At 38.5% G+C, this 23,565-nt stretch overlaps 1 protein-coding gene across 3 annotated transcripts in view; it reads right to left on the bottom strand.

The window, feature by feature from the left end:
* Window positions 1-23,565, bottom strand: part of fam49a (family with sequence similarity 49 member A) — a 78,206-nt gene that overhangs the window by 34,491 nt on the left and 20,150 nt on the right. The window lies entirely within an intron of this gene.

Here is a 23,565-nt window from a genome sequence, read left to right as displayed (position 1 = left end):
TGCACCCAAAATAGAGCTTATTAAACCTCTATCTGGTTTATGTTCACTGCAGGATCACATATCAATGCTAATGGTCACTGGAATGAAATAGGACTCCTCCGGGCTGAGAACAGAAACAAGATGAATTGTGACCTAATCTGCAAGGTTAATTGATGGTGCTGACCCATTGTGTCATGATAAGGCATACAATCTTTTGCTTCAAAATCAAATGCAAAGGGAAACTACTGAAACAGCCTTGCCATGTTACAGGAAATAGTTCTCGATTGACTGTTCTGACCCTCCTGGACCTTTGGTAAACATGACGCACATAAAACAAGTGGATAAGTGGTAGGATGCTGCAGTCAGATGGAAGAATGGATGGTCCATAGGGACAGTGGATGCTCTCCTTGCATGGGCACAATGGCGTGTAGTAGCTCCCTGTCATCTCACACATGAATGGACGTCACCTGCATGTTACGCTTGGCACTCAGACATTCACACATAATTTCACAGACTTTCAACCTTGCCAAAATGTGGACAGAAGGGCTTGAGCACTCACGCAAGAGGAAGCTCCTTCACCGCAATTTGGACTTCCTTAAATCGTGTCCCATTTTCTACTTTCACTGCAGCTCATCCCTGTCTACAGACAGACTCTCCTTCCTATTTCCACCCTAATGATGAGACTTTCTTTTCCTCTTTTACATTCACTCTGCTGCTACTTTATTCACACAAACATGCGTTTCCAGCAAACAGACAGATGATTATTCAAACTCAACATCTATAAAATAACTGTCATTCCAGAAGAAAGTAAGAACAGCTGCTAGCTTGTCTGCCAGTTTTCACAGCAGGTGTTGAAGCTAGGCGTAGCGGGAAATGCACATAAAAATGTTGGCAGCATACAGTCGGGAAACAAGATTCAATTTTGAAATGAAGTTAGCGAACCTCAGGTTACAATATATTCAGCAAGACTACAAGGTGAGCAATCTGACAATATTAGTAGAGGAGTTCCAAAAAAATCGATTATTACATGCATCGCGATTCGAGACGTGACAATTCAATCACGATTCATAAAGGCTCAAATACGATGATTTTCCCTCATAACTTTATGACAGCCGCTGGTAGCGGAAACAAATTCAAGACATATCTGCCGCCCGGACACCTTTAACGGACGCACGCACAACGTTATAATGGATGCTGCCTGTCACTGAGTGAGAGATTTACTCTTCTTCAAAAGACTGGAAAATACATTTTTTGTATGAGACAGGCAGGTACAGAAGCGCGACCCGGCGCGCACGTTATCTTTTAGAGCGAGAGGGGAAGATAGTTCGTTGCTCCTCGTCTTTCAGATGTCCAGCTGTAGTTTCAAGTCATGTCAATTGAAAAATGTCATGAGTGTGTTGCTAAGACCCGTGTGCGTCTATAAGAGGTGAGTACACGAACCCTCTTGTACTGTTTAGCCTTTATTGTTGTTGTTTAACGTGTATTTCATATGCAGAACGTGTAAAACCATGATTAAGTACAGCAGTAACACTAAGAACATGCGAAATAGAACAGAAATCTTTGAAAACAAAGTATATTGGTTAAAAGAAGGCTTATTTCTAAAGACACTTTGTTTCCAGAAAATATGGAATTCATTCCACCTGTGTAAATATTATTGTATTGTTGAGTGAAATAAGTACTCCCTTTAAAATGGTTAAGGTTTTTGCACTTTCTTGTAAAAATAAATAAATAAAAAAGCAGCTTAAGGGCAGCTTTTTATTTTATGGGTATGTTTCCATAATTCCTGTTAAATCTTTAGGATATTTTAAATAAATAGTGAACAAAAATTTGTTTGTCTACTTTATTAATTAGTAATGTACGATGGATCGATAATCGTGATAACCATGATCATCGTCAATACCGTGATCATCGTTCAAAAATCGAATCGTAGCACCCTGAATCGTAATCGAATCGAATCGTGGGGTGCCTAAGATGGCACACCCGTAAAGTTTAACTCAAATAGATATTCTAGCAGAATTAGCACATCAGTGACAGAGCTAGCATGGAATACAACTGAAAATTTTAGTTTCTTGTATAGCTATTTTTCAGTGTTGTTTTCGTCGACGATGATAGCAGGGTTCCTCCAGGTTTGCTCAAGTTTAATTTAAGACTTTTAAAGACCTAATTAAGACCATTTTTAATACTTATTTCACAGCCATATCGACAAAGAAAAACAAAATCCGTGAATTTGTGTTAATTTATTTCTTGAATGTGGAAATGTGGAATGTGTGTAGGATGTAAGAATGCAGCGTATTGAATAGGCTACTCAGGCGACACCACCACAGCGCAGACACAAACCACAGGCCAAGTAGAGGCGTTCTCATTAGCATTAGCATTTAGCGTGGCGAGCGTCATCTTAAACTCTCGGGCAACCACAACACCTCTTCTTTCATGTTTGCTTTGAACCCAAACAATGTGCGTAGATCCAGTCTCGCAAATCCACTAGCAATCGTAGCTGGGCTGGGAAACAGGGGGGCTAGTGTTAGCTGCTGTCACTTCACTTACATTAGCAGTTTAATAGCCGTCTTTAGCCTCAGTCTCTTAAGGCTCGTGAGCAGCTGGGTGTCTTGTACAGGCAGATTGAAAAACGCCGGCGGCAAAGGAGGGAGTTTGTTTCTTTCCTCTCATGGAGGTTAAGTGCTTGGACGATTTACCATGGGACTCTAGTGCCTTCATGCCCATTGAACCCAGATGAATCTTTTTTTTTTTGCATATGATGCAAAAAGCCGCGAACATACTGCTATCCACTGGTTTGAGCCATTGGAGAAAGGATTGTTTACTCAACCACGCTTTGTTGAATTTACATTTCCTAATCTCTCTAACAAGAAATGCATGACTAGGTGCAAAAAAAAAAAAAAACTGTAGTGTAGAGCATGACATTTTGTCGGGACTCCCGTCGTGACGCGGGATTCACGCAAGAATCCCGCAGGACGGGATTTTGACCCGGGTATGCGTTGTTTTCTCAATGATTGGCTCCTCCGCCCTGTTTATTTATTTAGGCTATGCTAATTAATCAAAATGACAAATTAAACTTCTTAGACATAAGACACGGAGAAGTTACATACATCATGAATTTCAAGACCCAGGTACGAAAATTCAATACTTTTTCATGACTTTTTCAGGCATTATTTTCATATTCATAAATTCAATGCTTTTAAGACTTTTTAAAACGCCGCGGGAACCCTGGATTATATAGAAAATATTTCCTCGACGAACAATTTTTTTCATGACGAGACGATAACGGGCCAAAAACGTGTCATGGGAAACTAAAACAACGACGCGAATGCCAGTTTTCGTCTGATGAGATGAGAACGAGATGAAAATGCACCATAATTTCTGTCACATGTTCACAGTGTGTGAAATTTTATGTGTAGTTAGCCTGCATTGTAGCAGTGTCTAGTTGTGTCATTCATGTGACGTGCTGCGCTCCCCAAACTCACACACTAGTGTCCTCTCCAGTCTCCTCATTGCTTGTTTTGAGACTCACACGGTATGATTTATCTTCTTGTCAAGAGAGAATATGCAATGTTGCTTTAGCCTTTAAAGGTCTGTGCTGATGATCATCACACACTAAATGTAACTCGTAGCGTTAGCATAGCATTCACGTGCACGTTAGCATTAGGTTATTGCTAACGGCCAGCGTCCTCTTTAACTCTCTGACAATTTTTTTTTTTTTTTTAACACATACAGTTCGTGGTGTCCAGGTGGGTATAATTAATTGAAAATAATGTACTGTTTTCCTGCTGAGGGTCTATTATCACGTGATAGATTTGTGGATGCTACAATATGTGCTCGCCTGTCAATGTTCATTCGAAATAGTCGAAAACATTTATTTATTAATTCATTTTTGGAGTGGACAGAATTTTACAGACGAAAGTATTGTGTAAACGTCGACTAAAACTAGACGAAATTAGTTTTGTTTTCGTCAACAAAAACCAGGCAAGAAGAAAAACACATTTTGAAATGACTAAAATAGGACTAAGACTAATGCATTATACCGTCCAAAAGACTAAAACGAAAATTAAAGGGGCTGCCAAAAACAACACTGGTAGTCTATGTAAACTAATGTTTAAAAGAAACAGTGAAGCCACTGTTAACATAACAGTAAAAAGACTGTTAAGAGCTCCACCTTGTTCAATGGTCCATCAGAGAATATTCCCAGTCTCTGCGAGTGTATTTTTTCAATCAGTACGTTGTATTTGACCCATTTGTGGCATACACAGAACTCCAGACGCCAGGATACAAAACCTTCAGTGACACAACCCCACACCTCCAGAGCTCTCTCCCGACTAAAATGAATGATTCTGCTTCCCTGGACATGAACAAAAAATACTCAAGTGCCATCTGTTCACCAAAGGATACATTCAGTAACATAAATACCGACACACACACAGATAAGTAGGTATTTTATTTTATTTATATTTTATTAATCTCTAGTCCACGAGATATGGTAAAAGGTGACTTTTTATTATTCTTTTCATAACCTTGGATGTTATTTTATCAAGTGTGCAAGCCAATTTGCGCTGACAATGGCCACTATATCGCTTTTCAAGCTATTCTATTTGGTAATTTTTGCTTGCCTCTGCAAACGGCCTGATTTTCATTAATTACCGGATCGAATTTGAATATTTAATATCTGAATTTAACTCTTTGCTCTAATTGGCCATTGTTGAATGAGTATGTCACTGGGCAAGTGATTATATTAAGACCTCGCATGGCCATTGGCTAGTTTATTTACAAAAAGAGTGTGATTAAATCACATTAGAGGACACCAATACCAACAATTTAAAAGAGCATTAAGCTCTCAAAGGTATCAATCATAATAAAAGTGCCTTAATCAGAAACCGACAACCTTTAAACATGAGCAAATGGTACAGAAGGTTTCTGCCTATAGGCAAGATGCTTCTGCTCGTTTCCCCCTTGGGGCTAGCAGGATTTTCCCCCCCGTTCTGCAATGGTGGTAAAAGAGTTCGACAGAGTTCAGAAGTTGTGGTGAGCCAAGCTAACAGATGGGATGATTCTTAAGGATCTAAAATGTGTTTTCATTTGAAACCTTGGTAGGAATGAATATTGGCAGAACACAGAAATCTCAATCATGCCTTCAGTTGGCTGATAAAAAGATGCGATTACTACTACTTCTGCCAAGTGAAATGGAGGTGTTTAAAACCCACACTACTTCCATTAATTGACTGAATAAAACAAAACCTTGTTGAAGGGTGTGGTATGAACCAAAGTCTTCAACAATGGGGGTGTTCAGTAATGTAAAAACTATAATAGCAAACAATTATGGGAAGGTAATTTTGTAATTGCAATTGTAGCTAGAACGTGGAATGAAGTTCAAAATGAAGAACATTAAAGAAAATAACATACTACTGAGCAAAGCATGTACCCTATTTCCTGTGCTCTGTGATGCAGGCCACAAAATCACGATATTAGCTTTGCTCTCTGGAAGACAACAGCAGATTACAGTGTAATGATTTGTTCTTCCTAGGTGTGATTTGGAGACTCCAGCAAATGTAGGAGAACGTAGTGGATAAGGACCGAGCCAGACCGAGATGAGTGAATTCCCGCAAATAATCTCAATATATCTCATTAATATGACAATAGTAGGATGTACAGAAGGGCACTTTTGTTTGACTGAAGAAGGCAAGGTAAAGCTGTGCGATATGGCCTTAAGTACTTATTACGGTAAATTAAGCGGATTTACCTCCATAATGATAAATGACGATATATTTGCCCAAGCACAGGGTTATATATTATATTATTATATATTTTGATAATCTGAATCAATGCATCATGAAATACATATTTTTCTCATTGATTTATTTACCTGCTTTCAATTTAACATATTTAAAAACTGTACATACAATGCAAACATTAAGTATATAAAAATAGCTAGTAAACAATAAGCATTCGAGTATGAACATTTCTAACGGCTTGGATGACTTGAACAATGTACAACATTGTAAATATTGCTATGGCCACTGTGCAAAAATGTCATTGTTACACAAATGATTTACAGCAAGAGGGGCTTGAACAGTGCACTTCAAACAAAGGACCGAGTACAGACAACTTATTGTTAATGGCTGCTGTGACATGATTACTCATCACAAGATTTTTTTTGCCAGAGCACTTACTGAAATACACACACGCACACATCCCGAACCCTCCACTCCCACCCCACATACACATTAAGCTATACTATACTGCTCTAATGCCAATGAAACATTTAAGATTTTATAATGGCAGTAATGACACAGAATAAAGCAAGCACATACAGAAAAATAGCTGTGGCCATTAAACGGTCATATTGTAGGCTACACTGTTGGATTATACTTTATGATGAACAGAAATACAAAATAACATGACATACTGATTGCTAGATCCAGTCCCTGCCCAATCCAGTCATTAAGTTAAAATTCAGCCGCTTTGACAAGGTTAGCGCCGCTGCCGCTGGTGGCGACTTCACGTCGCATTTGTTTCAGGGCCTGAGCAGTCATTTCACCCATGTGGTTGTCTGAGAAATAGGCTGTATCCAGAAGCCGGGGTGCGGAGCTCCCACTTGTTGTCTATTAAATGGACCGTCAAACTTATGTAGGGCTCCATGGTTTGTCGTCTTTCTCGATTCCAAAATACAACCGACTTCGAGCTCGTTCTTGGCACCAACATGACACTATGAGCGTCGACTAATGCTATACTCGAAATGCCTGTGGCCTGGCTACCGGTAGCCGTTTCACTATTATCAGACTCCATTACATTCACTTGTAGCATTAGCGTAGCGGCTGATAGGCTCGTTTGTTTGATTTCCTGAAAGTCACGTGACGTCACACGTAAAGAACACTGGCTGTACTTAAATTGGAAAGAGCATAGCCGAACAACACATAGTCAAACCAGGGTGTAAAGACATTAAAACACTAAATTTCCCGACACGGTCAAAATTATGTCAGTAACGATAAATTTTCGGTAAACCGCCTGGCTCTAAAAGGCAATAGTGGACAACCACCACTAACTAGCAGTAGTGAGCAACATTGGGCAAAGAACTATCCATGACACACTACAGTATTTACCCACAGTATGTGAAAAAAAAACTATAGTTAATCATTGATGAAATAAAGGAAGTGGATGAAACACACCCTATTCCCTACTAAAGGTACACAACAAACATCTGAACATTATGGAACTTTGGATAAAGGGAAGCATGTAAAACCTGAGGTGTGAGGCATGCTAGGTTACAGTCAACTTCACTATCATAACAGCACATAAACTACTTACAGCAAAGTAAGCATTTCTGGTCATGGTGACCTCAGTGTTCAAGTTACCTCGCACTCACTTCACTTCTGTAATGCTGCTGGCATATTTAAAAAATATGAGAGTATCCGGGAACTCGCTTCATCCTCAGACACTGCACCCTGTTAGCCGCTAACTAGGCTGCTTCCAGTACTGATACAGTACCTTAAAACATATTCAAATTAGGGTGACCATAAGGTAAAATTGGAGGACATATTTATAAAAAAAAAACAACAACAACAACAAAAAAAACCATCAGATTTGCGGTGTATTTTCATCAACAATAACATTTTGCATGGTTTATAGATCATATTTGTTTAACTAAATAGTAAAGAAATTCCAATTAAAGGTCAAACCTTTTTTTACAATTTATTTTAATTATTTTATAGTACCGTGTTTTCAAATTGCAACAAGCCGGAAAACATAACTTATTTTGAAACGGTATTAACAAAGAACCATATGCCAGGCAGGAGGTCTATAGGACGACCAAAGAGGGGGTTTATGCATGTAGATAAAGAGGACATGACGGTAGTTGGTGTGAGAGCAGAGGAGGCAGAGGACAGCGTTAGATGGATACAACTGATTCACTGTGGCAACCCCTAAAAGGAAAAGCCAAAAGGAAAAGATTTGTAACAAACAAAATTCTTAAAAACAAGATTTTAGTTGAGGGGCAACTTTAGCTGCAGTTATTTTATTACCCAGAGGCGATCAGGGTCCTCGAAAAAATGTTTTCAATGTCAACGAATCTGCTGCTCGCCCATTGTTTTATGTTTCGCGCTCTCCGCATGACATTCTACGGTTGCTTTGCTCCTGCCGCTCATGTCTAAGTCATACAGGCAAGCGTGCAGAAACCTCAGAATGGCTCTCGACTGCTTTTGGCGAGGAAATCCTGCTGTTGTGTCCATTCAATGTTAAAAGATGTCCACCGTTTTAGCATGTTTGCTAGCACTGTTGTAAAACATAGGCGAGGAAGTGATGTCGTCCGATAGCCACACGTGAAGCTTTGTTTACATTTATTGAACCAAATATATAGGACATTTTTAACTGAAGCCACTCTTGGCCAATCACAGACCAGTTGTGACAAACGTGGGGCTGAGTTGCATCACATATACTGAACCGCAGCCAATTTTCTTTAAAAACTGGACAAATAGCGTTCGGCCAAAGGGTTGTGTCAGACGCTGGACACTTCACTGAAAAGGCTGAGTGTCCGTCCTAAAACTGGGCAAGTGGTCACCCTAATTCAAATGAGTACATAAATACTGCTTGATGGACTTTGAATTGCTGAAGGTGAGATGCCGGCATTTATATTTAGTAAATTAGTTCAGTGCCGCCTTAAATAACTGGCTTTATATACCAACTAGGACTGAAAATACTGCACTACTAGCCCTTGCGACATGACCTGAACATTTAAAGGGTCACTTGTCACTCCAGGACTGCTCTCTGAATTATTTATTAAAGATTATTTGCTACGCGGAATTAAAAAAAAAAAAAAAATCATCATGACATAGAAAAATTACAAGTACGAGGGGTTTTCTGAAAAAAAAAAAAAAAAAAAAAAATGAGTATTGGGTATCAACCAGGCCCGGAGTGACTAATCGGGAACTTCTGGACGATTCCCGATGGGCCGGCCGGCCAGATGGGCGGGTCCGGGTTTTATAAAAAAAAAAAAAAAAATACTCTGTTATAATTTTTTGTTTGGTATTTATTTATGACAGTGTCAGTGAGTATAATTTACATTCTGTTACCGCTGTCCCTGTGGGCCATCTAAAAAAAAAAAAAAAAAAAAAAAAAAAAAATTTTTTTTTTTTTTTTTTTCCAGATGCATCCTCACGTGTGCAGACGAAAAATACAGCATGCAGCTCCGCCCCCTAATTGTAGTCTGTATTGAGCCAAATTAGCTGCTATCTCGGTGCTCGGATGGATAAAAAGAGCAAGGGTTGCGCTGAAAAAAATAAGAATTATAAAAGAGAAAACCACTCGTGAAAGAATCGGCAAAATGCGCAAAAATACCTAATTTTTTTCATGCAACGACTTCGCTGCCTCAAACTACAGAGGATTACAACGAAAGTGGTAAGGCCAGATGGCGGATAAAATGCAACTTGCACCGTGTGATACAACAAAATGTAATTGTGGAAACTTTGGCTTCTTGTAGTACCTCACAAGGGATATGTAGCAACAAGCATTAGCCATAATGAACACGCCACAGGTGCAGAGCTGGAAGAAGGATTGCCATGTTGTTCAGTGAGTGAAAATTAGAATTAATATACTGTAATCAATTACGTGGCATTTTAAAGTGCCATAAAGCTGACTTGAATTGATCAGAATGCATTGTTGTTATGTTCAAAATGGACTATTTCTTTAATATGTGATTTAATGTCAGTGGCAGACACAGGGGAGGGTGGTGAGGATGGGATTGCTGCCATTGATGCTGTCAGTGTTGAAAAAACAGGTGTTGTAACAGTGTGAACAAGCAAGCTTCAATTCTAATATGGTCACATTTTAAGCCCAAATGATAATAGTGGCTCATTTATTTGTCAAAAGTTAGATGCAATAAAACTACACATTTGAAAGTGATAGATAAATGTTTGATGCAATTGACCTGCATATTTTACATATGCATACACATTTTTTATTACATATTATACACATTTTACATACACAGAATTACAGTACACGGCTTTAGAGAACACTGAACTTAACAAGTGTATGCATAATGACATTATTTTAAATGAGTGGGCCGGTCTGAGGCATGAAATTCCAGGGCCGAAAATGAGTCCCACTCCGGCCCTGGTATCAACTGTATCAAAAAAAAGCTTAGTGGTTAGGAAAGTCTGCCATTCCCATTTGTAGTGATAAATTCCATACATTTTCTAAAAATGCACACATTAAAGTAAAAAGAAGCAAGGAAAACAGATATGGAAAGATGAAAATATATCACGGTTTAACAGTATTGCAATTAAAGCTCTAAAATGTGTTACTTTGAGATATCTGGGTTTACAAAAAAAAAAAAAATTCCATTGAACGGGATTTTTATTTTTTTAAAACATATTGGTAAATTGGAACATAAGTATAATGTTATGCTAATATAAATTCTCTCTCTCTCTCTCTCTCTCTCTCTATACATATATATATATATATATATATATATATATATATATATATTCTAAATAAAACTAAACACGACGCATGCGAAAAGAACGGCAGTTTATTATTTGACGTGAGACGCGACCCTCCTGCGTCAATACTACTACCAGTAGCTAGGCTCGGGCAGATCGGAAGTCACTCGTGTAAAAATACAGTGGATCCGGTCGATTTTCAAACTAATATGCAATCGTAACCCACTTTTTGAGTCCATCAGGTCTCTTGAGTGGTAGATCGGGGCACAGTTGACTTGTCTTTGTTGATTTACTGCTGTCTTCTCTGCTATAATAATAACCAACACGGCCCCATGTTCAATACAAAACTCTCCTACCACAACAAAACAAGTAGGAACTAATATTCACATAGGAACTAAAGTTATACAACATAAAATATACAATATAAATGAATACTACATCACATTTGTAAAATATAAACACATAATAAAATAAATAATAGCCCATTTAAATAAAATAAATTCAAATGAGCTAAAACACCTGTAATTAAATATTAAGAATAATACACGGATCCTGCTTACACAATGAAATTTATTAATTTCTGTGTGGCGCTTTAACTTGAGACAATCCACCAATAATATTAATTTCTGTGTGGCGCTTTAACTTGAGACAATCCACCAATAAAGCTTTTGAAAACCGTTCATAAGAAAAAAAATGATTCATTGAGGCATTTTATTTGTAAAATACATGCAGTGTTTCCCACAGGATTTTAGGAGACTGTGGTGGGAGGCTCTCTGACCATAGGATTTTTCGAAACTGTGGTGGTGGGCTGCATCGGAGTCGGACAGCCACACCATGTCGTGCCACGGCGAATTTTTTTTTTTTTTTTCCATTATTTTTTTCCCCCCAAGAAGAACCATAACAAAGATATATTTGAAATATTTCATTAGCTAGGCTAATGTTATAGCTCTCAGCTACGGTACATGTATGTAAAATGCGTTGCTGATTACAGCTACGTTACCCTATGTAATAATGCGACTTCTTTTTCTCGTAGCAATAGTACGACTTACATCTCGTAGTGACTCAGGGTTGGCAACCCAAACTGTTGAAAGAGCCATATTTGACCCCCCCCCCAAAAAAAAATTGATACAGTATGTCTGGAGCAGCAAAAAATTAAAAGCCTTGTACAAGCCTTATAATTATCAATACTAGCTATATTAGCCTACTATAAAAATGAATAAGTTGGCTAGAAATACATAATTAGCCTTCATGATTAAATATTTATTTTCCCTGCAGTGGATCCTATAGCGCAGGGGTTTTCAACCCAGTCCTCAAGGCACACTGTGGGTCCTGGTTTTTGTTCCAGCCGATCCAGCAGAGACAGTTGAACCAATGAGGCTTCTGCTAAAACAAGCCACACCTGACTGCAATCAACTGATTGCACTTGTAAAACACCAGATTGGGGAAAAAGTGTTGTCATCTTGTTTGGTAAGAATGAAATCCTGCACCCACAGTGTGCCTTAGTGGAATAGGTTGGGGACCCCTGCATAGCGCACCACGTGACTACTCTGTTGTACGATGACACCACAAGTTTAACTTCATTACAATATTAATGAATTGAAAGAATGTTTGTATCATGTTTGTCCTCCTAGAAATCCTATTAAAACAAAAAATATATTTCCCTCCCCCATCTTTTTCCATTAAAAAAAAAAAAAAAAAAAAAGCTCCGAAGCAGCACTAAAGAGCCGCATGCGGCCCAAGAGCCGCGGGTTTCAGACCGCCGTCGTAGCCCTCCTTTTTCCTTTTTATTTGACCCTCATAAGTACTACATTACCACAACAATAACAGTCCTTCTGTCAACTGACCCATTTACAGGACTGGGGGAATTCTAATGGCCGTGTAAAGTTTTTCTTGATTCGGTGAGAAGGTGGATAGTTTTTTCCCCGTTGTTCGTGAACTAAATTTCCACACAAACGCACATCGAGGTACCATTAACTTAGCAAGGAGAGGTATGAGAGTCATTTTTCGAGTGTCCCAGAGCTCGCGAAATTGGGGGGGCGGGGGGGCGCATTTATCCAACTTTCGTCAGCCGTAATTGTCTGAAGTTGGCGCGTCGGTGTTGTGCCCAAAAATAGCCACTCCACGCGAAATGTCCCCCCGACGGGAGCGCCCACACGTCACTCGTACAAACAGCCTTTTCTTACCAATCGATGGACACGGAAACGACGTTCTTGTACCGTGAATATGTATCATTTTACTCTGCTTGAACTAATAAATACTTTACTGTGACCAACGCTCTGAAAATAGAGCAAGGCTTTATTTTGGGCCCCGCCTCTCTGCGCAAGTTCAATCAAAGTTTGCTTTCCGTCCAAGACGGCCGTCCACCGCTCACTTTCGCCGAAAAGTCCGATCCAAACTATTGTAATGCCCCGGATATGGGGAAGAAGGAGAGAAGTCTGTATTTGCTTACCCACTTGATTGTGGTAACAATAATAAAGAAAAACAATAACAAAATAACAGCGGGCTGCTACGACATGCGACCGCTATCTCTCGCTATCTCGCTCGTTCTCCCATTCTTCCTACTCGTTCCCCTTGCGTCTCTTAAATGAATAAATAAATAAATAAAATACTACTCTAAAATGCTGCTCTCACTCGCGTGGGTAGTAGAGTGGAGTGGGCTACAGCTGTGTAATCGGCTGACTGACGCATCTGATTAGTATCTTTTTTTTTTTTTTCCCGGCGGGGGGGGGGGGGGGGGGCGCAAACGAGACTTTGGCGGGCCCAAACGAGACTGTGGCGGGCCGCCACAGTCTCTTTCATTGGTGGGAAACACTGACGTGTTAAAATCTTTGTCATTGGGATTGCTTTTCTCTTTAGCACTTCTTCTTTCTTTTAGAAAGAAAGCTGACCAATACGCGGGGTCGGAAAGGTAAATTGTTTTTGGATTATCTTTAAATACCCGCTACTTTTTTAGCACAATTCTAGCTTTGTATAGGCTAATGTTCCTATTGTTGAAAGCACAAAGGTGTGTAATAAACCAACCCCTTTATATTTAGCATTTTGTTTTCTTACCGTACCGAAAATGAACCGAACCGTGACCTCAAAACCGAGGTACGTACTGAACCGAGATTTTTGTATACCGTTTCACCCCTAGTGTTTACGAGCCTTTAATTTTGCATAAATGCGAAATCATATTGGAGGTATTGCCTCCTCGGTGGCCACCCTCCGGAAACATGTTTTACATGTCGGTTGGCCTTCCTCCTCTAAACTGCGGCCGTCTAACTTTTCTGTAGCCAAAGTAATCCCTTACCAGCTATTTTGTTTTCTTCAATAGGGAAAAAGTTCAGGATTTTCACCTCCTCCAGCCTTCGTGTAGCACAGCTGACTCAGTGACACTAAGCAACAACCGGTGGGGGAGGGTTGAGCCTGACAGCTGCAAGCGAGGGATTTCGCCATGCATTTTTTCGACATAAAGAGTAGCTAATACCTTAGGGAAAGTATGACTGAAAATTTTTTTGGTTTTGAAACTTTGACGTTTACATACCACGGTATATCTTGAAAATGGTAATCGGCACATGCCTATTTATTTCAAAGCCTTCTATAATGTCTAGTTTATCATTATTTTGTGAGATGAGGATTGGAATCATTTTGGGTATCTACAATCTATTTTAATATAGGGTTTCTATTAGTGCTGCAACAATCGATTAACATGAGTAATTTGATTAAAAAAAGCTTCGAATCAAATTTTGCTGCTTCGAGGATTCGTTTAATTAGAGTGGGCGTTGTAATGGTTTGTTTTGAAAGTGTTTGCATTTAGTTTGATTCATTTGGCTGGATACACTACCCTCTAGTGGCAACAGTGAATATGACGTAACTCATAACATGGCTGGATCCAACTGCTTCATGTTAAGACCAACATTAGGTCAGTTTTTGTTTGAGCTAATTTGATTGTTTATGCATTCGTAGATTAGTTTAGAGGTATATTTAGCAGTTTTTTGTGGGAATATGTGTTTGAATGATTGGTGAAGAGCACTGAAAAAAAAAAAAACATTAGCATTTTGTAGAATTTAAGCGAGCCGACTTTTGCTGTGCAAGTGAGCCAAATTTTTTTGGTTTTATTTCGATCTTTATTTATTTTTTTTTTTTATACTGTTTGAGGATAAGCTCAGGTATTTTAATTTATTTTTAAATGCATTTATTAGTCTTGTTAGAGTGCAATTCTGCAGGCTGAAAAAAAAAAAAAAAACACTCAGGAATTTTATTTCGCATTTGCATTTAATGCTCTTTTGAAAGTGCAATCTTAGTAAGACTTTGTTTTACAGCTCCTAAAATATATTTTGCAAAGCATTAAATGTTCCTACTCAAATTACTTGATTATTTGAACAAAGTAATTGATAGATTAATCGATTACTTAAATAAGCGATAGCTGCAGCCCAAGTTCGTATGAAATGATCCTACAGAATATTGAAAATAAACTTAGCTCATAGGCTCCGTTTTAATTCTCAGGATTTGGGAACAAAAGTCACATAGCGTGACAGCTTGTTCTGTCAGCAGATGTTCAGGTTATAACATGGAAATCAATTATTTACATGATTGAGCATCAAACCCACCAAGGACCATCCATATTTTGCACGGCCCAGGGTCACACGAGGGAATCTTTGTACACAAATAATGCAGTCAGAGGAAGTCCAATATGAGCAAGCAAGAGAACTAAATGTTAGTGTGAGCAAGACAAATGTGTGAGCTGATGTTTGGGTGGAAGGGGACCCATGTGGCTCATTATGAGTTGTATTCTTCATTCACAGGGGTTCAGGAAAGGGTCAATTAAGTCAAGATTCAATAGGCTGGAAGACTGTTGCGCTCCCATGAGTAAATGAGAATGCATGGGCACGTGCCTTTATGTGACAACTGTAACGAGTCGGGTCTCTGTTCTGCACGACAACAGCTTTTGATTGGCTGATGGATTGGTTACAGCTCGGGGGCTTTTAAATGGGTTGAAGGAAACAAGCGAGGGATGTCATAAACCATTAATGTTCATATGTGTTGTTTTTGTTGCTTGAAAAGGTGTTGACCTGCCAAAATTACAACTGGAGTACAACACTGCCCCAAAAATTATGCATGAAACGAAACAGAACACACTCAAGCAATAGAAGGGGAAAGAGGGTTACTCGGCAATGCTTAAACTCTGTACTAAAAACATCAACTCCGAACAAGCGTTGGAAAATGAAATTTTATTCATCCAGATTTTTCCCTTCAAATCGCGATGACTGACTACTGATTTTAGCCTTTCATTTTTTTTCCAGTAGTTTTTTTCTTTTTTTTTTTTTTTTTTTTTTTTTTTTTTTTTTTTTTTTTACTAGACAGGGAAATGGCCCTTCAAATTGGGTTAGAGAAGCAGTGTCTCTCTTGGGTTCCCCACACTGGAGCAAATGCAGCGTAGTGTGTTGGGGGTTGAGCTCGGCTTGCCAGGAGGTTGTTTGCATTTTGCCCTAATATGGGCACGGGTTGGAGGGTGTGCTGTAGTGAGAGAGTGAGAAGGGGAAACCTGCCTTGCAACATCACAAAGCGGTGTTACTTCTCTTTGCTGTACCACTGACTATCATTTCCTCTTGCTGTCTAATTCACACACCAAAACAGGATTAAAGTGTTTTGCTCTAATGGTCACACTCTTTAATCGGAGTGGGGACCTCCGGGTACCTCACGATACGATACTATTTCCGATACAAGGCTCAAGATTACGTTATGACATGGAGATAAAACAATTATCGATACATTGGCCAGGAAATCATTTTAGAATATTTTACTGTACAAAATGACCAATAAACAGAAAAACAAGCTATTTTCATCCCTCTGCTGTGAATAACAATGGGTTTATCACTAGAAGACGTCAAATACAGTTGAAGTGGGAGGGTGGCAGCGTTAACTGGCTGCTGTCCTTGAGTTATGAACGAGTTCTGTTCAAACACGGGCGACGTAACCTGAATTTCCCATACACTGCTGGCCAAAAGTATTGGCACCATTGCAAACTGTGTCAGCTAATGCTCAATTTCTCCCAGAAAATGATTGCAATTACAAATGCGAAAAAAAATTAAATCATTGTAATTTTACACAAAACTCCAAAAATGGGCCAGGCAAAAGTATTGGCACCCTTTGGAAAAATCATGTGACACTTCTCTAATTTGTGTAATTAACAGCTCCTGTTACTTACCTGTAGACATAACAGGTGGTGGCAATAACTAAATCAAACTTGAAGCCAGTTAAAATGGATTAAAATCGACTCAACCACTGTCCTGTGTCCTTGTGTGTACCACATTGAGCATGGAGAAAAGGAAGAAGACCAAAGAACTGTCTGAAGACTTGAGAACCTAAATTGTGAGGAAGCATGGGCAATCTCAAGGCTCCAAGTCCATCTCCAAAGACCTGAATGTTCCTGTGTCTACCGTGCGCAGTGTCATCAATAAGTGTAAATCCCATGGCACTGTGGCTAACCTCCTTAGATGTGGACGGAAAAGAAAATTGATGAGAGATTTCAAGAAAAGATTGTGCAGATGGTGGATAAAGAACCTCGACTAACATCGAAACAAGTTCAAGCTGTCTTGCAGTCCGAGGATACAACAGTGTGAACCCGTACTATCCGTTGGCGTCTGAATGAAAAAGGGACTCTACGGTAGGATACCCAGGAAGAATCCACTTCTGACCCAGAGACATAAAAAAGCTAGGCTGGAGTTAGCCAAAACCTGAGAAAGCCAAAAACATTTTGCAAGAATGTTCTCTGGTCAGATGAGACAAAAGTAGAGCTTTTTGGGAAAAGGCATCAACATAGATTTCACAGGAAAGAAAACGAGGCCTTCAAAGAAAATAACACTATTATACCCATTTTTGGAGTTTTGTGTAAAATGATAATGATTTAATGTATATTTTTTTTTCATTTTGTTTTGAGGTTTTTTTTCATTGCAAGCAAAATAAATGAAGATATTTCTACCAAAGCATTTGTATTTGCAATCAATTTCTGGGAAAAATTAAGCATTATCTGACAGAATTGTAGGGGTGCCAAAACTTTTGGCCAGCAGTGTAATTCTGAGTTCACCATTAAAGTCGAAATTTACATTAAAATACCTCGGAAAAAAACTATTAATTTTCGGACTATAAGGCGCACCTGACTGTAAGCCGCAGCTGTCCTCACCGTATTATGGGATATTTACACCAATAGATATTAACCGGTAACTATTTGACAGCGGCATCATTTGACTGTCATTAGACCATATGAACCCCCATGATTCATTGCTTTAAGAAGCTTCATTTGGCCACCATCGCTCCATTGGGGGAGACAGTCAACCTCTGCTGCCACCTGCTGTCAACACTGTTGTTGTCCGACATGCCTGCTAGCATGCATTGGAGCACTACAGATGTAAATAACAATCAAAAGTCATGTTCTGTTGTAATTATTTCTTCAGTTACTGTTCCAGTTGTTTCATTAATTGCTAGTTATGGTATTTGGTAGCAATTTTTTGACAGTGGTGCCACAAGGCTGTCATTAGACAATCATAATTATGACATAACACTGTCATGAGCATGAATGCTTATAACATGTCGTTTAGTGTTATCCAGCAAATTATATCACTTTTGAATGGATGTAAAAGATCTGAGCTGGACATAAATGACAATTTGCAGGTTGACACTTAATGACATCTTTCATACACATTCAGTAATGTCCATGATAGTGTCATGTCATATTTATGACGATCTTATGACAGTCTTATGATGCCGCTGTCAAATAGAGTGTTACCTATTAACCCAAATAAATCAACAAATAAGCCACATTGGGCTATAAGCCGCAGAATCCAAAAATTACGGTAAATTAAAATAAAAAAAAGAAGGTGCTTTATCTACTAGGGGTGTAATGGTTTGGTTTTTGAAGTGCTCGGTCTGGACTGTTGACGAAGCAAGGCCTATGTCAACACAAAACTGCTTTTGGCAATGAGCAAGGTGTTTTTGCACAGCGTTTCAACTTTGGTTTGAAATCTTTCCCGATGTACGTCAGTGTCCCTTCATTCTCCGTTCTTTTTATGATGTTAAATACTGTTTCTATGGTAATTGCTTTTCTTTTGGACCCAGCTAGTAGACCTAGCTTTCTTCTTTGGGGACATAATGTGAAAAAGGGAGGGTGAAATTAAGGCAAAGATTTCTCCCGGCGCACAAATACAGTCGAGCACTATTCATTAGCTAAGCAAAAACTATGGCGCTGAGGACTGAATGGCAACGAGACACTGGCGTCGTAAAATCGAAACGTCATAGGTCAAGGACATCATAACCTGAGGACTCCCAGTGCTCAAGACAAATTTTCAAAATGGAAAAAATTGTTGACTCATTATTATCTATATTCATATTAGCAATGGACTGAATATTGTTAACATCTTAGCTAGGCTTTTATGAAAACTAACGTTACATGGAGAAAGTGAGTGTGGAGACCCTGGCAAGACACATTCAGGGAACAATAGTAAGGGAAAACAACCCAGGGCAAGAGGCAAGTGGGAAAGTAAAGGAGGTGTTTGGAATTTGAAGAGGAGGAGGCAGAGTAGCTCTCTGACCACTAGCAACCATTGCAGCGTAAAAATTCCACCAACTACTCTGCTCAATACAACTCCTGTTCTACCAAGTCATGCATGACAACAAGACTGCAGCAGATACAAAGGGTGATGATGTACAGTATGTGTGTGACTGGAGCATGTGTGAAGCCAATGTATGCCAGTTTGTAATTGAGAACTACAGGATCTGTGAATTGAATGTTTGCGTGTCTTTAAAAGGCAGACTTCAGTGAATTGAGTCTACGAATGATAATGTAAAATTTGAGTTATTATTCGGTGTGTGACATTATATAAAACTTGGGAAATTAGAGTGTCTGCAATAAGAGTCAGTGTGTGTGCGGGGGGGGGGGGGTTGCAAAATAATAATAATTGAAAAAAAAGACAAAAAAAAGTAATCTGCAACACGTATGAGTTAAAAAATATATGTGTTATCAGGGTTTCTACAGTTATCAGCAAATATCATTTAAGGATTTTTAATGTCACATTAAACAAATTTAATTCCCATACGCAATTGCAGTTTCACACACACAAATTATAAGTAGAGTTGTTCAATAACTACTTTGTAACAGATATTCAGATGTTGTCCAAATCTAGAAATCCGATACAGATTTCAAACCAAAACCGATATATGCAGTCATGGATTTAACATATTATGGCTAATTGTATTGTTATGCCCCACTGGATACTTTAATAATGATAAATATAACAACCTGAAGGTTTTCCAATAAACATTCTGTGAAAAATTAGAGCACAATTTCAACTTAAGTTATGGAAAAAGTGCCTAGATTACACCACAATTAGGGGTGCACAATATCCATTTTTTGAAACCGATACCGATAACTTGCTGCTCCTTAAGGTCGATACTGATACGATAACCAATAACATATATATAATTTTTCAATGTATATTCACCTGAGTTTTTGAACACCTGTAGGTCAAAAATACTAGTGGTGGATTCAGTATAGATTTGTCTTTGACCTAACCAGAATTTTCATGATGACATGAACCTTATTATAATGAACAAAACAAAGACAAGAACGATTTTGACTTCAAATAAAGTGCCCATATTAATTTTTCAAATAAATATAATTTGAGTCAATCACAATCAATCAGTCAATATCATTGACGATGTGTTCCTCTGAACAATAAGCACAGAACTAAAACAAATATAAACCCGACAAGTATTGTGCTTTGTCAGCAGATAAAACATTTGGTGCAACAGGAGAGGAGACGTTTGTCATTTTGGTCCATGAAATAACTTTCCTAACCTGGCAATTATAGGACAGCAAGCCTATCAATAACTAAAAGGCCTCTCAATAACTTGTAAACACTATAAAATGCAAACATTTGCTAATTACAATAGTAAGGTTCATTACTCAGTGATGGAAAAGTAAGGCTTCTAGAACAGTAACAAAACTTTGCATACTGGCAAAACAGGAGTGGAAACAAACGCACACATCCCAATACACCGACACCGTGCCAAAATTATTATTAATAGGCCCAATAATATATAATGTTATTGGATTTACTGGTATGATGTCATAATTCCTATTATCGGACTGTTAATTATCAGACCGATAATTATCGTACATTTCTAACCACAATATTTATTATTGAAATCAAAATAGTGCAAACATCAGCTTTTTGGATGAAGTGCAAACTGCCAATAAGGCACTGCCATATCAGATACGGCTCACACAGTGCTTCTGGCTCAAAATAACAACAACGGCACACAGCTTCAGTACAGTGAATGAGGTATGTCATGAGTTTATATCTCATTATTTTTCAATCATTTCAATTAATTTTGCCCCATGAATGCAAATGGTATGCTTACATAACAAATCCCGAGCATCTTCGTTTGGAGACATCTAATGGTCATAGCTGCTGTGCTAAGCTGTGACCAGCCCTTGAACAAAGGCAAAAGGTGTCTACATTCATTTTGAAAGCAAGATGCATACTGCCCCAAAACCGATAATGAAAAACCGATGTCGATATTATCCAATATCATTTTAGAATGGGTTTATCGGCTACCCGATAATATCGGAAAACTCTAATAAACTCTAATAAATGATGTAAAAAATAAATTATATAAAAAAAAAGTTTCTTTAACGTGAAGTTTACATAATTTTTCATGCCTTGAATATGTAGTTTAATGTTTTTTAAGGACTGAATTTTGACAAAATCAATTTAATGACTTTTAATCCTTTTAAATTAACTGCATAAACCCATACATACATACAGTATGTATACAGTATACAAGTATACAGTATATATATTAATATAAATCACGCAATCAACACAGTTCCTAAAATCCTGGGTCAATTCATGTGTTATGCACAAATGTAAAATAAACGTCTTTAGTATTAAATTACTGTAATTTCCCACTGACACACTTTGGTAAACAGTTTTTAGTGTGGATAAAACATTCCAACGTTGCAGATCTCAGAGTCCTATCCCTCATCAATAAAACAGTAATAGATGCACCTGCTGTGGTCAGTGGGAAAGTGGCTAAATACCAAAAATCTAGTCAGACAGAGTCTAAAATGCTTTGCCAGCTGTGTAAATGTTGAAAAACAGGTGGGACAACTGGGACCGACCTCGCATCAGCCAACAATTGACGATGCACCAGAAAATGTTACATTGTTGATACAGCGTTATTTGTTGCAAGATGTCCTTTTTGCCAACAAACACGTTTTATTTTTTGATTTTTTTGTGTGTGTGTTTCATAGAAAGTTGGCATCATTCAAATGTTTAAGGTGTCATTGAAATTCACAAAAAGCCTGCTAGCTTCATTTTTTGGTCCTCCAAATGGCAAAAGAAATGAAACTCACGTATGTTCTCCTATTAGTATGAAACCAAAGTAAGGTAGAAAAAACAGACTTATCTTACATATGATAGTCTCTTAGGGCTTAACAATTTTAGAAAAAACAACCAATTGCTATTTTTCTTTCGATACTGTGATTTTAATTCCATTCATGATTTCCTTCAAATCAAGCGTCAGTGTAAAATTCACAAAGTCATATTGGAATTACATCATACAAGTTATGACTTGACCGCAGGTATGAGTGTGTACGTGAATGGTTGTATGTCTCCTTGTGCCCTGCGATTGGCTGGCAAACAGTTCAGGGTGTACCCTGCCTACTGCCCGCAGTTAACTGGGATAGGCTCCAGCCCCTCCGCGACCCTTGTGAGGAAAAGCAGCATGGAAAATGAATGAATGATTGAAAGTTATGATTAATGATGCAAAGACACTCAAGTGATATAGAGCCGTTTTAAGTTTTTAGAATTAGGTTAAAAAACCAGTGTTGTTTCCTGCCATACGTATTTGAAAATTAAATTAATTACACTGTACATAATAGGCCTGCACAATATATCGTCTAAACATCGCCATCGCGATACATGCAGTCTCCGGGATCCCTTTTACAAACATCAATCTTCATAATTCACAGATAAAGACCCTTAGCCTGGAATAAACTGTATTATATGAACACAATGTTATCATGGTGAATCAACCAAAGTCTTCCCAAACAAAGTTATTCAAGTCATCTGGTGAAAATTCTTCTAATAGGGAATGGGACGTACTACGTCACTGTTTGGCTAGGCCGCCATGCTGGCAATATGCTTCCGGCAGGCTCAACGGGGATTGTAACGTGTGGTAGTGCTAACCTAATTCCTTCGGTGTATTAGAAAGAAAATATGGGTGTGCATTGTTGTGTTACCGGGTGCAACAGTGTCTCCTGCGACAAAAAAAAAAAGGGCGAGGAAAACTGGACTCGCTTCTCACCGTTTTTCTGCATGGAGGACCAAATATCAGATCACGAAGGCACGACGGATGGCTGGGTTGCAGCGGTTCGTCGGAAAAGCATTTCTTTTGATCATATTTCTGCTGGAATGAGAGCGTGTTCCCGTCATCTCTACTCTTGTAAGTAGAACGATTTATCCGTTTTGGTTTCAATACGTTTTTTTATTTTTTTTACCGTTGTGTAAATCTGCCTCGGTAGCGATGCTAACCTACTCCTCCTCCTCACCTACCTGTTGTGTTACTAGGAAAACCTGCATATGAAATGCTGACAACACATCCCGATTGGTCACCATATCTCTTCTTGGGTTATTCTGAGGTCAAGCGCACCACATCGGAGCGTTATGAGAGGTTGGAAAGGCGAAGAGTGCACGCTGAAACTTCAGTTTGCTCTGCTCTTACAAACACGATCCCAAGTGTTGTTGTGAAAAGTCAATAAAATATGAATACCAAAACATGACTTGAACAACTTCTTGACAAACTGTAACTGCTTGTTGTTTACTTCAGGTCTTCATAATAAACAGGTGTAATAATTACAAAGTCAGGTGACTTAATTTTGTTATTCTATTTGGAATATGCATTGACAATGTGTGGACAGTGTTGTAGACAAGAACTGGGACTGATAAGTTGCAATAGATTTATTTCAAGTAATGCAACTTCTCCAATACAATATTTGAGCTGACAGTTTAAAATCTTTAAATTAGTGCAAACAAGGCCCACCCTCTGACGGGGTCAGCAAATATTATATAAGTAATATATACAAGTTTAACATAAATGTGTC

This window comes from Corythoichthys intestinalis, chromosome 19 (assembly GCF_030265065.1).
Source record: "Corythoichthys intestinalis isolate RoL2023-P3 chromosome 19, ASM3026506v1, whole genome shotgun sequence".
In the NCBI taxonomy this organism is placed as follows: domain Eukaryota; kingdom Metazoa; phylum Chordata; class Actinopteri; order Syngnathiformes; family Syngnathidae; genus Corythoichthys; species Corythoichthys intestinalis.
Note: the sequence above shows the minus strand (reverse complement) of the source record. Positions and strands in the feature narration are given on the sequence as shown.